The sequence below is a fragment of the Enoplosus armatus genome, chromosome 7 (assembly GCF_043641665.1).
Source record: "Enoplosus armatus isolate fEnoArm2 chromosome 7, fEnoArm2.hap1, whole genome shotgun sequence".
NCBI classification, from domain to species: Eukaryota; Metazoa; Chordata; class Actinopteri; order Centrarchiformes; family Enoplosidae; genus Enoplosus; species Enoplosus armatus.
The window spans coordinates 18099935-18115856 of NC_092186.1; the positions used below are offsets into that span (position 1 = coordinate 18099935).

Sequence of the window (15922 nt, forward strand, 5' to 3'; positions counted from 1 at the left end):
TCAATATTTATACCCATTGAGACCGATGTAGGGGCCAAATAATGCAGCATATAACCGGAACAACCCTTCACAACTTAATTAAAAGCAACATAATAGGGACCCCCCACCCCTTTTTGTGCTGCTTGCTGTGTGGGACCCAAGATTTTTGCTGGGCTGTAAGTAAACAGAATGGAGTCATCATCTGTACCTTTGAACTGATCAATACATGTCTAAAGGTATGGTTAGTGTGTGTGTATGGGTTGTTAGGCTCTGGCCTACAGGAAGCCTTGACTCAACATGAAATGTGACTTGTCTTTTCCTGCTCTCAAGAGGGACCAGGAAATATCAGGATCAGCCAGAATCTAGGCAGTGTTGCTGTGGGGACAAAGTCTGTTCACAATGTGGGGACTCAGCACCAACCCTCACCAGTGAGGCCAGTGCATGTAAGATGTATTTGGGTTAGGCAAAAAAAGGTCCCTCATTAGGACTTTACTAGATGTAAAATGCTGTTTTCATCTGAGATAAAGTCACATGTGAAGACAGTAGACTTGAAGTAGATAGATGTGGTTTGCAGACATTTCACATGTTAGCTCATATGCAATTTCACATGTGAAGTATGTAATTTTTACCACACTAGAAGTTCATGAGAAAAGACCCAGATACTATATGATGCATGTGCGTGAAATGTGGCACGAATCGTGCTGTACAGTGTGTGTGTCTGTGTGTACAGGCATGCAGCCCCTATGCTTGACTAGTGTTTGTGTGTCCCACAAATTACAGACTCAGTGACTGGATTGGTGCAATGACAGCAGTAATGGAAAATACAGTAGTGGTGATTGCAGTGAGGCTAAGACTATAAATGTATGTATAAGGTTCATAAAGTGCAATCCATGCACGGAGCGACTGCATCTAGTGCTTTTTCATCACTCTGTTTTGAAACTTTGCTCGGCAAACCTGTGTTGATTGAAAAGTATTGGACTCTCATCTTTCGAACGAATCTTTCTTTACCCCCCCCCGCCTCCATCAGCTTCTTTCAGGCATCATTGTGACACAGGAAACAAACAAAAACAATTCACCCAAACTTTGTCTAATCATGTTTGAGTGTCCCGACTTTTCTTTCATTTTCTTTCACCTCATCAGGAGTAGGTGGGAGTGTGCCCTAAAGCAATGAACCTAATACTTCTGCCTATTTTCTGTCAATTTTAGCCTAAGAAATCTAACATGGCGTGCAGTCGGCTCCTGACGCCGGCCGCCACTTTGTAGGGAATTCCATGTAATGAGGCTGCCTAAAAGGCTTTCAGACTTTATCAAGCAATAAAAGCTCCAAGTCTCCAGCCCGCCACTATTACCTGGCAATACTGCAGGCTGTTGTCATTAAGCAGCAGTGTGTTGTGGTGGTGGCAGGGATATTGAGGATTGCTGCCTCTCACCCTTGACCTGACTCCTCCTTTAGCCTCAGCCTTACATCTCGCCTTGGATACGTTACAGTTTCCTGATGGATTTCGACATTTCCCAGATTATCTCCAAATTATCTCTCCAATTTACAGCTTCTCCTTTTAGGTCTTATCACATTCTTACAAGGATGTATGCAGTGATTATGTTGACACTGTTCTTTATCTGGTTCCAAACAAGACCCGTTATCAGATGAGAAAACCAACATAATGGGGGGGGGTGTTGTTGAAATGGGGATTTGTAAATTGACAGACCCCAGTATCAAACACTTGAGTAATAAATAAGTGATAAGACAAAAAAGCCACGTCATTGTTGTTCTTCATGGGAGATCTGGTAGTCAGAGAGCGTGGTCTACTAAGTCCTGAGTCCTAAGGATGGTAACATATTTAAACCTATTTATGGGGATTCAAAATTTTGCATCTTAGCACTGTGCAATATGTGCATTTGTTTTTTTAATAGTTTTTCTCATGGTTATGCAACTTTATCACAACGGAGCGCTCCTGCTGTGTGATCGTTATTACAGAGTCATAATGCAGTAGCAAATTCTCTCACCATCTACCAGTAGTTTTACAAGAGTAGTAATCTCTTTATGAATTTCAACACTATCCACACCCAGTAACAGTCAACATAATGCAGCCCAGTCCTGCACCACCTGCAATGGTGGCATCTGCACAGTGGCAGTAGGATTTAATACACACTTTAACTCACTGCCCCGCAGAGCAATACAGGACATATCCCCTAAACTTCTGCTCCCCTCCATCAATACACTCACTAACTACCGTAGCAGTGAGCACAACCAGACAAATGCTCCTGTAAAAGTTTTTTTACTAAAGAAAAAACCCTTTCCTTCCTTCTACCTCCTCCTCTGCTCCTCTCCTGTACTCCCATGTGGGGTGATTTAAGATGGGCAAGCTATGGAGAAACTGTTGCCCACCATCTCTCCCCTCCTCCCTTCCTCTCATTCTCCCTCTCCTTTGGCCTTATTACAGGCTGTCAGTTTATTATAAAACATTAGGAAAGCAGAGGGACACTTGCAGTTACTGTCCTATCGATCGGCAGGGATAGATTCTGTGATTTAGAGTCAGCCTCTGCTCGAGCCCTCCACATTCTCGGTCTCCTATTAAGGCACCAGTGCTTTGCCTTGGCTATTGATGTCTCAACATTAACAGTTACAAGCTGCTACAGAAAATCAATGTTCAACTTTTATTACCGGCTGCATAACGCAGAGGACCTCCCACCAGCTGGTACTTAGCAGTCAAAAGGAGGCGCAGAAGGTCCGCCCGGCACGTCAGGTGTTTTCTAAGTGATATTTGCAGTAATATCAATCATGTGTACAGCATATAGGGGCTTTCAGGGGTCAGTTGAGAGCCTTAAGGGAGCTTAGGGGTACAGCATAGGAAGGTATAGCTCACCAAACAAATTAGCATATGCTTGCAGATATCAGTCTCTGTTCCTGGACTTGCGCTGAATAGTTTTTTCCACATAGGATACAAAGTGCCAAACATCTGCACTTTTCTCGAATCTCTTTGAACAGCCCCAGTTCTCTGCCACAAAAACACACATACAGTACCCCACCTAAATGTCATCAAGCTAAAATAAGAATCGATCCCTTCAACCACCACCACCACCGACCAGCCATCCATCATCAGCATCAACCTAGATGTGTGTGTGTGTGTGTGTGTGTGTGTGTGTGTTGTAACCCAGGTAGCGTGGATCTAGAGCGGCTGAGGCCTCTCAAACATTTATGAGGGGCTACTGAACAGCGGTACGGCAGCCCTTCTGGGACAAACAGCCCCCGGTCCTGTGCTCTCAGTCCCGATCAATGGAACTGAAGTTCATTACACACACTTTTCAGCCGAACGGCGGCAACTGATTTCCCCCCCTCCTCCCCTGATCGTAGAGCAGCCCACCACTGGGGCTGCATCACACTTGCTTGTTTACGTGACTGGGTGTGTAGGGGAAGACAGGGGAAGGGATTGTGTACCGGTGCACATTTGTGTGTGGAGTGTGTGTGTGTGTGAACAGGGGCTGCTCCCAGTGGCCAGAGCTTGAGGTTATCATTATGTACAGGTTGGTCCGCTGCAATGCTAATGCTAATGCATTCTCAGTGGCAGCAGCTCAGGTCCCAGTGCTGTGCTAGCTAGGTTGCTACTCCTCTCCAATTAAAGGCTGAGGGAGGTCTGTTTGGGGTAGGGAGGACAGACATGGGCTATCCGGGGCCCTGCGGAGAACAGGCTCACATTAGTTGAGGAAAACAGACTCGGAGAACAAATTGTGCATACATTGGAGTGCTGCAGAAAATCCCACTCTTGATTTTGATGATTTGTTGACTGGAGATCATCTATTCCCTGCCTGTGATTTCATGCAGCTTAATAATAAGTTTAGAGCGCGTATTTACTTTTATTCTACATTGTGTAACCTCACTGTTAGCTCACTGACACAACTGGCTTTAAACTATAAATTTGGTCATGGTAGGCAATACTTTATGTCAAAAAGCATTATCTCAAGAGCACTGTAACCTATGAAAGACAAACAGTCAACAAATGTGGGCAGATTCTAGCAATCGAAAGAGCATCAATGTTTCACTCACAAGCTGTAGATTTACAGCAGTGCTGTAAGATGAGGACTGTGTGTGTGTGTGTGTGTGTGTGTGTGTGTGTGTGTGTGGTTTGCAGTGTTGCATGACAGCAGGGAAAGAACAACTGCCAGTCATGCGGTGTATTGATCAGACCGCCTGCCTCAACCTTACTTAAACATTACATACAAAGAGTTACACAACCCTCCCCATGGAGCTCTCTCCACCACTCATCACTCTTTCTTGGTGGTTTTCTTTTTCTCGCTCTCATTCTCTCTAGGAAGCCCTCAGTGACACACACACCAACACATACGGGCATGCACACTCACTGTACATATATACACACAGATGCATATAAATACATATGAAGTAAATATGGATAGTGATGTATCAAACACAGATAGACCCTCATGTAAACACACACTCCACAAGATCTAGTCACAGGTTGGAGGTGGGATGGCCCCTCAGCCTTTAAGTGTGTCGCAGGTCAAATGTTCAAAAATACAAATGCAATCAGATGGACCCCCAGCTTTACACATCCGCCTTGTCAATCATTTGCAAAGCTGTAAATGTGAATGGCAGCCCTTCACTCCTTCAATCAATGTCTCAGTAGTAGCTACAGTATTGGTGTTGCGACTGTTGTTTCCACAGCAAAGACAAATCTTTATGACAAGATATTTATGGCCTCTATAGCTCATGATGTGTCATTAGGGTTACTCATTGGACAATCATTACTATACGCAAAATGTAAAAGACAAAAGCGTGGCATGAACTCCCACTAGGGGTGACACACTAAGCTATTTGAAAAGACTTTACTACTGTAATTTAAAAAATCCTCCAATGTTGAAAAATGTTCTTGTTTTTTGAATGAAACTCCTCATTTGTCACTGATTTCTGACTGACTTTTATCCTTTACCCTGAAGCGTGTGAGCCTACATATGAAGAAATGCTGACGATTAGAGCTGAAGTAAAAATAATCCTTTACATTCACCTACCGCCCTGATATCACAAATGGAGCTCACTGGCATCACAGTACTGCCTGGCATGTGGTTTGTCAGCCATTGTGTTCCTGTGTGAACGTGTACAGTGCAGAGGCATGTGTTTAAACTATGGTGGTGGTAAGCTATATGGTAGTCAGGTGGCTGCTATAAGATTAGTGTGTGTGTGTGTGTGTGTGTATGTGTGTGTGTGTGTGTGTGTGTGTGTGTCTTTGGACAATGTGGTTACAAGATACTTCTGGCAGGGCAGAGAACAGCGGAGCTTTAAGGTGATGTGTGTGTGCATGCTGTGGCGTGTGTGTGTGCGTAACCAGAGACAGTGATTAAACGTTTTAAAGCACAGATGATCCAACAGGTGCTCTGGCTCGCTGTCTCTTGTTCTCTCACCCTTTCTCGCTCTTGCTCTCTCTCTCTACATTGAGCCCCCACCCACTCTGTGACCCCCACTCCTGAGCAAACCATCACAGCTCCTTTCTTGTCTCCTTGTTCTTGTCCTGAAGGATATTTTAAGCAACATAGTCTGCTGTCTTACACACAAAGACACACACACATTGAGCATAGCTAGTCCTTGTATTGCATTAGAAAAAGAAAAAAACAACATGGTGGTGCAATGGAAACCTTTAGAGCTGCTGGCAAATGTTAGAAACAAGGGTCAGGGTGCCAACACATGTTGAAACACAAGAGGGCATTAATCAACCTTCTCTTCACGCACACATATATCATCAGAGAATAATGTTGTGTAATGTAAAGGAATATTCCTGGGCACTGCCAGACATTTGTCATGCCAGCTCTTGGCCTGTGCAAGCTGCCTCAGAGCATAAAGTTGTACTTTAGTGCCACCTGGCACTGATATCCGTAGCTACTGTTGGCATTACACTGTAAGCCTGTAAATTCTTACAGTGTCAAGTCTTTGTCTGACACATGTACAGCAAACCCAACAACCTTAATATAAAGCCTCACAACTGCCCACAAACGCAGACGTCATAAAAGAGAATAAACAGGATCGAGCATCAGAAAATATTTGCTCTGTATATAATAGTTATCAAATCACAAAATATCAGTTGATAAGTTGTTATGGAGTGAACATACATATCCAGAATGTAAAAAGAGAGCAGGCGCCTTAAAGCTGTTAGTTTCTTACTGATTACACTAATACATTATTGATCTTTAAGACATGCAAGTGTTCATTTTCACAGATATTTCAGCTGATCTTGTTCTGTACACTGTTAAAAAGTTTGAATACAAGCTGTTTTTTTCTAATTGGTTCAGTTACTATCCCATGAATCGTAAACGTCCAGGATCTATTGTTTTTGGAAATGTTACTTTTACACTTGCGCCAAGTGTGTAAGGACACAAGAGCACACACTGAAACAGGCCCACTTTGTCTCTTAAAATTCTTCCAATAAAATTGGTAAAACTCTCAAACCACAGTGGATGCAGAACACAAACAGAAACCCACAACCACAAACAAACACACTCCACAATATATTTTTTATTAAGCAAGTGTTTTGTGGTTTATCCTCATTTCCTCAAATTTTCCTTGTGTTGTGCATTTGAAAGTCTTGACATTTGGCGCAGTAGAAACATCCAGTTCTCTAAATCAAGCCCAGCTTTGAGAGGCTGTGTGCAAACATGTCATCTTACATTACCCCTAAGGGGGAAGAGGGAACGGCCACCGCCATCCAATGCTTCGAATAAATTAAACCCAAATTTGCACTTAAGTTGACTCCACTTGTTAGATGACAGGGGACGAAAATCACGCAGAGAACAAAGAAGTTAAAAGAAGGTGTGGAAAAGCGGCACACTCTTTCTTTAGTCTGCACTCTACCTGCTGGCTTCCATCATCAAATGAGAACCAGGCAGAGGAGTGAGAGAGTGGGGATGTAAAACGAGAGTGTGCAGGAGAGGGGGGCGGGGGGGGTTGTGACGCTATGGATTAACTGTCCTTCAAGCTGAAAATATACATCCCCAGGCACTTGGCACTGAATTATTAATTCAAATTTGTCAGAGAAAGAATGAGAGAAATCTATTGACGGGGAGACGGGCCCTTTAATGGTCTCATTAAAGGGGAGGCTTCCCACACCAGGCACCTTCTGTACTGCTGCAGGAGTTTTCGGGGCAGTGGAGGGTTGGAGGGGGGTACTTGACCCCCCAATGATTTTCTGTCACTTTATCATAAACAAGAAAGGTTGACATGCCCCTCCACTCCCCACACACGCTCCCTCCACCACCAAACAAACCCTGTGTGTAATTAGCTAAGGGGTGCAAAAGTGCACTGAATGTAAACGAGGTTCACATGCATGCATTGATACAGACAACGACACACACACACATTATACGCTGCGCTTGCTTCTACTGTTGCTGACAGGTACAAATGAAGTGAGAAGTAAAGTCTAGAAGAGTCACCTCACAGGTAAAACCATATTGATTTCTAATTCACTATAATTTATTTTTCCATTTCACTGCTCTATAGACCATTTCCTCAGATTACACCAAACACAGTGACTTTTTGCCTGGATCGTTGTCCATTAGATTTGAGCCCGTCAGTCAAGAGTTAGTGTCATTAGCAGCATATAGCTACATGACTGGGAGCTGTTTTGGTGAGGGGGGGGTTAACTGTCCGTACAATCAAGACGGCATTAGGAAGGTGAGAGAGCAGGGACCTGTGGGTGCACTGTGCCGTCCGAGGTCGGCTCATTGAAAGGCATTTGGTTCCGCCTCCGGGGGGACTAAAGAAAGGGGCAATGAGGGAGGGGAGGGGGGCTAGAGGGACCACAGAGGGCTAAGCACTAGGTTCATTGCTGATTCAAGTCTCTGAGTATCCCTCTGGCAAATGGATTTTCATAATGCTGAGACAATGTGATTTTTTTCCCCAGTAATATGACTTTTATCCCAGCAAGTCTGCAGCTTGTCAGAAATGAACAGCAGCAAATGCTCAAAAATACAGAAACTAAAAAACATCATTGAACTATTTAACAAGCAAAACCTTTTTTGTGTTGTTTTGAGGTAAAAGTATCTCCGAAAATGGAGCCAAATGTTCATTTTAGACAAACTGTCAGATCACTGTGTTTTCTCCAACCACAAGATGTGCATCCAAAGTTAATGTCTATTAGAGTATTTTTATTATTGATTAATCTAGCTAGTTTTTTGACTAACCGATTAATCTTTTTGCCTATAACATAAAAAAATAGTAAAAAAAAAAAACACCTACTGCAAGTTACTAAAGCCCAAGTTTACATCTTTATATTACTTGTTTTGTCCAACCAATAATCCAAAAACAAAATATATTCAGATATTTTAATTCATATAAAATAGAAAAGCAGCAAATGTGAGAAGCTGGAGCAAGAAAATATTTGTCTATCCTGCTAAATTAACTTAACTTTTGAATGATTTTTTGTGTTGATTGACTAATCGATTAATAGACTAATAGTTGAAGCTGTCCTTGCATCATTATGACAGCAAGTAGCTATCACCATCATATGTAAAAGAAAGAAAACACATAGAGTAATACATACCGTCCCATGTCAAAAAGTCTGAACTATCCCTTTAATACTTATTCCCACTGATATCATTCTCCCTGGCTGTGCCCATCGGTTGAAGCCCTCAAAGTCCATAATAAGAGCCACAGACAGGACCAACTGATACAGGGTGTAAATTTGTTTTCCCCTTCACCTCAGGATAAATCCCCAGCACCTTCCAGCCAGCATAGGCAATGAGAGAAGCTTGTCTCCTTCCTGCTCAGAGCGCCTTTTCTCTTGTTTATTTTATCGGACCTAAGGCACTTTTCCCTTCCTCTCAATATCTCTCGACCTCTCTCCATCGCCCCACCGAGCCCGCCAACCCGTCCTTGGGCGACAGAACTGAACCAGCCGCTACCTGTTTAGCTTAACAACAATAGCAATGTTGTCGGCGGAGGTTTAGATTTGACTTAATATATCCCCAACTGGACCGTACCTGCTTAATTCTCTTTCATAACCGCATGGCGTTTGGCCCCCTGAGTGGCTAAAGGGAGGGTTTGATGAGTCGGAGGGCAAATTGAGCCTTCATGCTTCATTCTGACACGCTGACAATAGCCCATCCCCATTGGTGGCCTGTTTCCAGAGCCAGCAACTGTGAGACAGTTATTATTATGCATAGTTAGTGCAGAGGATATTTGGCCTCTGGACATGGGGATCTATGTTAGCTTGAGGGCATGTAGTTACGGTATGTTACTGTATGCTGATGAAATGAAGGGTCGCTTTCCAAGATGAAAGGTCACTGTTCAGTGCTGAATGAGGCCTTTGTTAAATTAGCAAAAAAGTTAATGACAGTAAAGGATACTTCCTGAGATCCTTTCACTCCATTAGATACAGAAGAAAAGATGATTCAAAATTAGCTATGGCCAACAGGTGCTCAAAAGGCATGGATAGAACTGGCCACCAGTAACCCCATTTTATAGCCTAAGGGCACCAGAATGCCCCAACCACAGTGCTGGTTAGATGGTTGAACAGCATCTGGAACCTCTAACCCCCACACCTTTCCGACGTCAGAACAAGTGGGCTGTGTCTGACAATTTCTGTAACTTTCTGAAAATAACTTCAGCAGGGTTGGAACCTTTCTCTCTACCTCTTTTGTTTTTCATTATCTTTTACACAACTATTTTTGTCCTTTTTTGTAAGAAAGTGTTTGCTATTATGCCTGTTTTTATTTTGTGTTTATTTTTTATTTGTTTTGCTGCATGTAGCAGTGCTTGTCCGTAGTTCAAGTCATCATTACTAGAGATCAAAATAAAGATCATAAAACTGACAATAGATAAACTGCATTGAGCTTATCCATACTCCTTTTGTATCCCGTGATAGGATAGTTATGATGCTAGTTATCCTGTTAGCCTTTGGTCTATCAAGTCTCAAAGAACCCCCATTAAATGTTAAGGAGCATACAACTCCTGTTTTACCCCTCCTGTTTTTTTATTCGCCTCTAACGTGGTATCGGAGAAAGGGAATTCCCCAAATGGGACTTGGAGGAAAACAAGGAAGCTGGGAGCTCCAGGGAGAAGGGAAACTTGTTTGCTGGCAAGCATGGATAGATGAGGACTGAAATACTCTAATGGGGAAGCAGAACCTCCTGTAGAGGAAAAAAAACACACACACTTCCACGTGAAATACTGTCAGTGGAGTATTGATGGGAGCTGAGGTGAGTGTGTATGTAGCTGTGTGTGTTTGTGTAGTTCATGACTTTATGCTGGTGTGAGGGTAAAATGAGGGGGTGAAGGAGGTTGCTATTCTCCAATATAAAGCCCAGTTTACGTATCAGGGCAGTGCACTATAACTCAGATAATAGCCTACTTAAGTGATACCGTTAACCATGCGGCCATTGCCCCTTGCCCTGTGAACCTTATTTGCTTTGATTGCCCTTGCTGCCCTGTTTTTTAACACCACACTCATACACAAACACACAGCCACATTCTCCCGATGAACACGTAGCTCTACGTGTTGCTTATTGTAGGCAGTCCTTAGTCCTTACTTGGTCCCTTCAACCCACCCAGAGTCAAAGGTTATTGGGTTCTCTTCTTTCAACGCCCCCCTCTCTGATTGGAGCCAAGCTGCGAGGCAGATTAATAATGAATAAAGTAGCAGTGGACAGTGTTGACTTGATAACAATCCAGCAGGGTGCAATAAAGAAGACCTGGACATGGGTACAACTGCACACTCTTTGAAGCACCGCTGCCGTAGTAAAAGGTGCTTCAGCTTTGATAAGCTCGTATAAACGACTGTGAAAGTCCCTATTGGAAGAGCCGAGCCCCTAATTCCCGCCTATACAGGAAGTGACCAGTTTGTCCTCCACTCACGTTTAATTGGCCGAGTTTACTGACAGCACTTGACTCAATAACCGTTTATGACCCGAGAGTTTTATGTGTTGTTTTTGGACCCGGCAGGAAACACATGTTGTGAAGTTTGAAAGGCAGAGTGAATTGGCAGCATGTGACTGAGAGGTTTATTGATTGGGGCACTGAAAGTGTAATGCGAGAGGTATGGTGTTATTTTGCCACGTACGGTATAACTGTTGCCCTAATAGCAGTATGTATGTCATATGAAGAAGACATGACTGGAAATGGCTGATGAGGAAATAGCATGACGGAAAATAAAGGTGTGGAGGGGGTAAAAGATCAGGTGAATTTTGAAACTTTGAAACTTATACCAAAAGTATCTCATGTTAGAGATTTATTTTCAGTAAACATATCCTCATGAAGCATGAAGCAAAGGAGGGGCTACGTAAACGTAAATAGACTATACATATTCATCTTTCTTTATTACATTTTGGCATATACTATGGACGTATACAAGTGTCGGGTCTTACCCAACAAGGATCTATTAGCAGGCTGCCTTACAGTACAGTGCAGTGTTTTTCTACCTCTGACTTCTTGCAGCCATGGTGCATGTTTGCTTTTGCAGAGAGCGGTGAACTTTGACACCAAGTGATGTGGTGTTTTTATTTTTCTAATCAGATTTTTTGACATCACAGTGTCCACTCTGAGGCATTGTTGAGATCAGAGTGAAGTAATGAGTAAGACTATTTGCATGAGTGCATGTGCAGTGTGTGTGTGTGTGTGTGTGTGTGTGTGTGTGTGTGTGTCCCTGGAGCAGGTTGATTGTAAGGGGCGGTTAAAAAGCAAAAGGAAAGCACATGCGGACACACACACACACACACACACACACACACACACACACACACACACACACACACACACACACACACACTCATAGCACAGAGCAAATCTAGTCTAATTAAAAAGCACAGCGGTGATTTCAGGGGCTCTGTGAAAGAGCGAATGAATGTGTATATGTGTGTGTGTGTGTGTGCGCTTTTGCATTAGGTCGCTGGCTTCAGCATGATCGGCCGTCAAATGAAACAATGTATTCCTCGGGACCTCAGGGTTTCCATTTGAGTATTCAGACGTGGCGCTGCAACGAACTGTGGCTGTTTTATGTGAAAAAAAGTTGATAATTAGTCCCACAGTGACTGAACAATGAGATGGAGAGAGAAAGAGAGAGAGGAGGGGGGCATTGAAGGAGGAGGAGAGAGCGCTTAGCACACTTAATGCTCCAACCTGACTGTCTGGGAATCATTGATCAATTGTTGATTTTTTGTTTTTGATTTTTTTTGTTTCCCCCCTAACCCTTTTCGCTTCTTCATCATCCCTCTCCTGCCTTTGAATGATCCGTAAATTAGAATCAATACACTTCTCTGATTTGATTAGCAACAAAATTAAGAAACATTTCTCATCTCAGTGGTTTTTTTTGCCCACTGGTTTTACAAAGTAGATGTCAAGCTATTGTCATTTGTGCTTTTTCTTTTCTTTTTCTTTTTCGGAAGCCCTCATTCATTATTTTTTCAAAAGGGGCTCTGGTAATAATTAGCAATTAAAATGCTGTCTTTTTGCCTCACTTTCCCCCTAATTAGCTTGACAGAGACATTGGGTACTAATTCTCTGTAGTCCACCCCCCCCACCCCCCACAAAAACTCCCCTCCACATACATACACACTCACACAAACGCAGACTAATCTTTCGGAGAAACCATGGCAACACCTCACATGTTTTTGCTGTGATCTGGGCTCACCTTGTCATGTTGCTGCAGAATTAACCAAATCAAACTCAGAAGAGCCTCTGACATCCCTGACTTGATTATTAAGCAGCATGAGATGTTTGTTAACGGTGTCTGTACTGAAGAGAACACTTGTCCTTACTTGTATTATATTATGTGAAAAAAATTACAGATTAAATAATTGTAATGCCTAAAAACCGTATATATATATATTATATATATATATGTATATATATATATATATATATATATATATATATATATATATATATATATGGATATAATATATATATATACGGTTTTTAGGCATTACAATTATTTAATCTGTAATCTGTAATTGTAGGTTCACGTAAATTTACTTCCCCAAACACAATGTAATACATTTCCAGGTTTTTTGTTTGGCCTTGAATTTGAAGGTTTTTCCCTTAATAAATGTCCAGTATTCAGTGGTTGTACAATATGGCTATCAACAAAACTATAATCATTTGAGTCAGCACCAGGGCTGTAGCTAACACTGAGGACACTGAGGTCATGTCTTCTTTTTTTCTGGGAAATCTGTTCTACAATTACAAACACATACATGATGGGTATTTTATATAATCATTCCAGTAGGTTTAGACTTGATTTACTGATATTTTGCTACCTTTAGACCAGTAGAAATGTATTTAATCTACAGTGGGGCATTGATATCTGACCCCATACAAAACCTTACTTTGAGGAATATAAACATGTTATGACCTTATTGTTTTTTTCATTTAACAAAATATATCAAACTGCTAAATGCAGGTAAATAAAACACTTGTATAAACCAAATACAGTCTAAAGTCTGAAACATCTTCGGATGCAACTCAGAAAATATCTGATAAAATGAGTCAACAAGTCTAAGAATCTGATCAAGTACGTAATGCCAACTTTCAATACTTGAAACTATTCATTCAGTGTTCAGGATGTATTTAGGTTCGATACCCAGCACTAGAAGAGACCAGAACTTTTTTTTCTTGGCAGTGTGGAGAAAATACAGTTCAACTGTTAACTTAATAAATAAAATATGGCAAATCTGAATAACTTTGAAACATTAGAGGTTAGGGGAAGTGCAGTGGGGGGTTGGGGGCTCTTCTGAAATCCTGGTCAAAGCTCTCATCAGCAATTAGCCTAAAACTGTTCTCCCCATTTTTAAGACTTTTTGTGCCACTCAGAAAGTTTTATTTCTTTATCTCTTATGTCTTTGCTACATTTGTTTAATGTGAAGATGAAAACAACTCTATTATTTTTCTTGTTGACCTGCGTGGGACGTCTGTGTGTTAAAGCCTAAAGCCCACAGTCTACTGGGTTAGCTTATGTAAGGCATGTGTTGGTGGTGTGAAAGACAGTTTAGGAGTCTGATAGCGGGGTCAGACAGCTGAGTGGCAGCAGGAAAAAGCACATGTCATGTTTGTTTGGAGCCCCCTTTGTCACAAGCCACACCCCCTCCCCCTTTTCCTGCCCTCCTCTTGGCCTTATTTAGCCCCCCGCCGTGTCACCCAGAGGTCAGGGTGAGCATGTACACGCTACACACAGCTCATACATACACAGGCAACACAAGAACCGACAGACACACACACACACACACACACACGCATACAGATTGTAATAGCATGGTAGAGTGCATCATAGATGGAAGTGCCTTGAAGGACCTGCTTCTCATTCTCTAGACCTCATTAGCTGCTGATTTATCTCCCCCTCCTTCCTTCTAATGCTCTGGGTGGGTGGATGGGGTGTATGTGTGTGTGTGGGAAGGGGATACTGTGTGAGAGAGAAAGAAATATGTGTATTTCCATGGATTAGTGTCAGGGTATGTGTGTGTCTGAGAGAAAGGCAGAGATTTGGCATGAAAGATGGTATATTTTATAGTGTGTGTGTGTGTTGGTCCGGAGGTGTCAACTAGACACAGGGATTCTGTCATTCCACATTAGCCCACCGAGCACACTCGACCTGGGGTCAAACAGATTAATAAAAGATCACACACACACACTCTCTCTCTCTCTCTCTCTCACACACACACACACACACACACACACACAGAAAACTACTATCTGATTAAATATTCTGCAGCCCTGCGCTTCATAATCATGACAAGTACACACAGCGCTCTGGTCCACCATTATCCATTTAGCAAATTTTTGTCTTGTCTTGCAATAATCTGCTCAAACCCCCAGTGAGCTTATTATTGTCGAGGAAAAGTGCTTATAGCTGCGCGTAAAGGTAGGATTTTGGAAAGATGCAAAATGTATTTTGCACAAGGAATTAATAGTGAAAAAAAAGACTTCCCATCAACATGAAACCCCGAGCTTTTATTGCACCCTGCAGTTGAAGTGATTCATTTTTCACAAGATTGATGCTTTTTAAAAAACTTTATCTCAACCCCCCCCCCCCCCCAATAATTACAACACTTTCTGTTTTGTTATGATATAAAAGCACGGTGAAGGCGCTAGGTTAAGGAGCAGCTCTGGCGCTAATATGACTGTAACTCTGCCCTACATAATTCATTGACTCCTGGGGAATGAATCTCTCAGGAGGAGAACCCTTTTTTTTTGCCTTTACCTGATTCACTCTACATCTCAGTCTCAAGAGACGATTCAGAGGGAAAAAAAGAAGGGGGAGGGGTGGGGGGTATTTCGTCATGCGGTGCATTTTGAAGTCCCCTTTAAAGTAAAAAATAAGCCACAACCAAAGATGTCAAGTTGTAGCACTGTCCCCTGATAGATGAGAATACAAATTATTCAAACCTTTTTGTTTTTGAAATATGAACCATTATGGCAGTCACGATACTGTGACACAATAAAACTTGAGCTATAGTTTCTGCTCTAAAGACGTCAGAGTTGTAATTTCAGATAACATGACACATAAAGGCAGCTGATATTCAAATGTTAGCTAGTACACTACTTTAGCAAAGAAACTGATGTTTATTATAATGCATATGATTTTTTTTCGGTGCTGTGGTCACTGTTTTTTCCCCTCAATGAATCTATTATCATGCACCTAGCCTAAATATAGGACTGGATGTGCTCACAACTACCTTTCTGCAATCAACATGAATCCACCAGGCAGTGCTAACACTAGTTTCTACCAGACATGTTAGATGGCAGGAAATCATGTGAAATTTGCACAGGAACTAATCCAACTGATTGAATTCTCTTGTTGTGGACAAATTTAGCCTTTAAGAACTTATCCAGCTGTTGTGTGAGACCAGAGGACTTGTAATTATCTGCCATTATGTGTTTAGGCTCTATTATTTTCATGACTTTGTTGTTATACTTCTCAACAGCCCCCAGAGAGGTTGTTAAAGTGTCATCTTA

The 15922-nt window shown here is 42.1% G+C and overlaps 1 protein-coding gene across 1 annotated transcript in view; it reads left to right on the forward strand.

Moving 5' to 3' along the window:
• The window catches only part of nr5a2 (nuclear receptor subfamily 5, group A, member 2), a 64852-nt gene that overhangs the window by 48647 nt on the left and 283 nt on the right, over window positions 1-15922 (forward strand). The window lies entirely within an intron of this gene.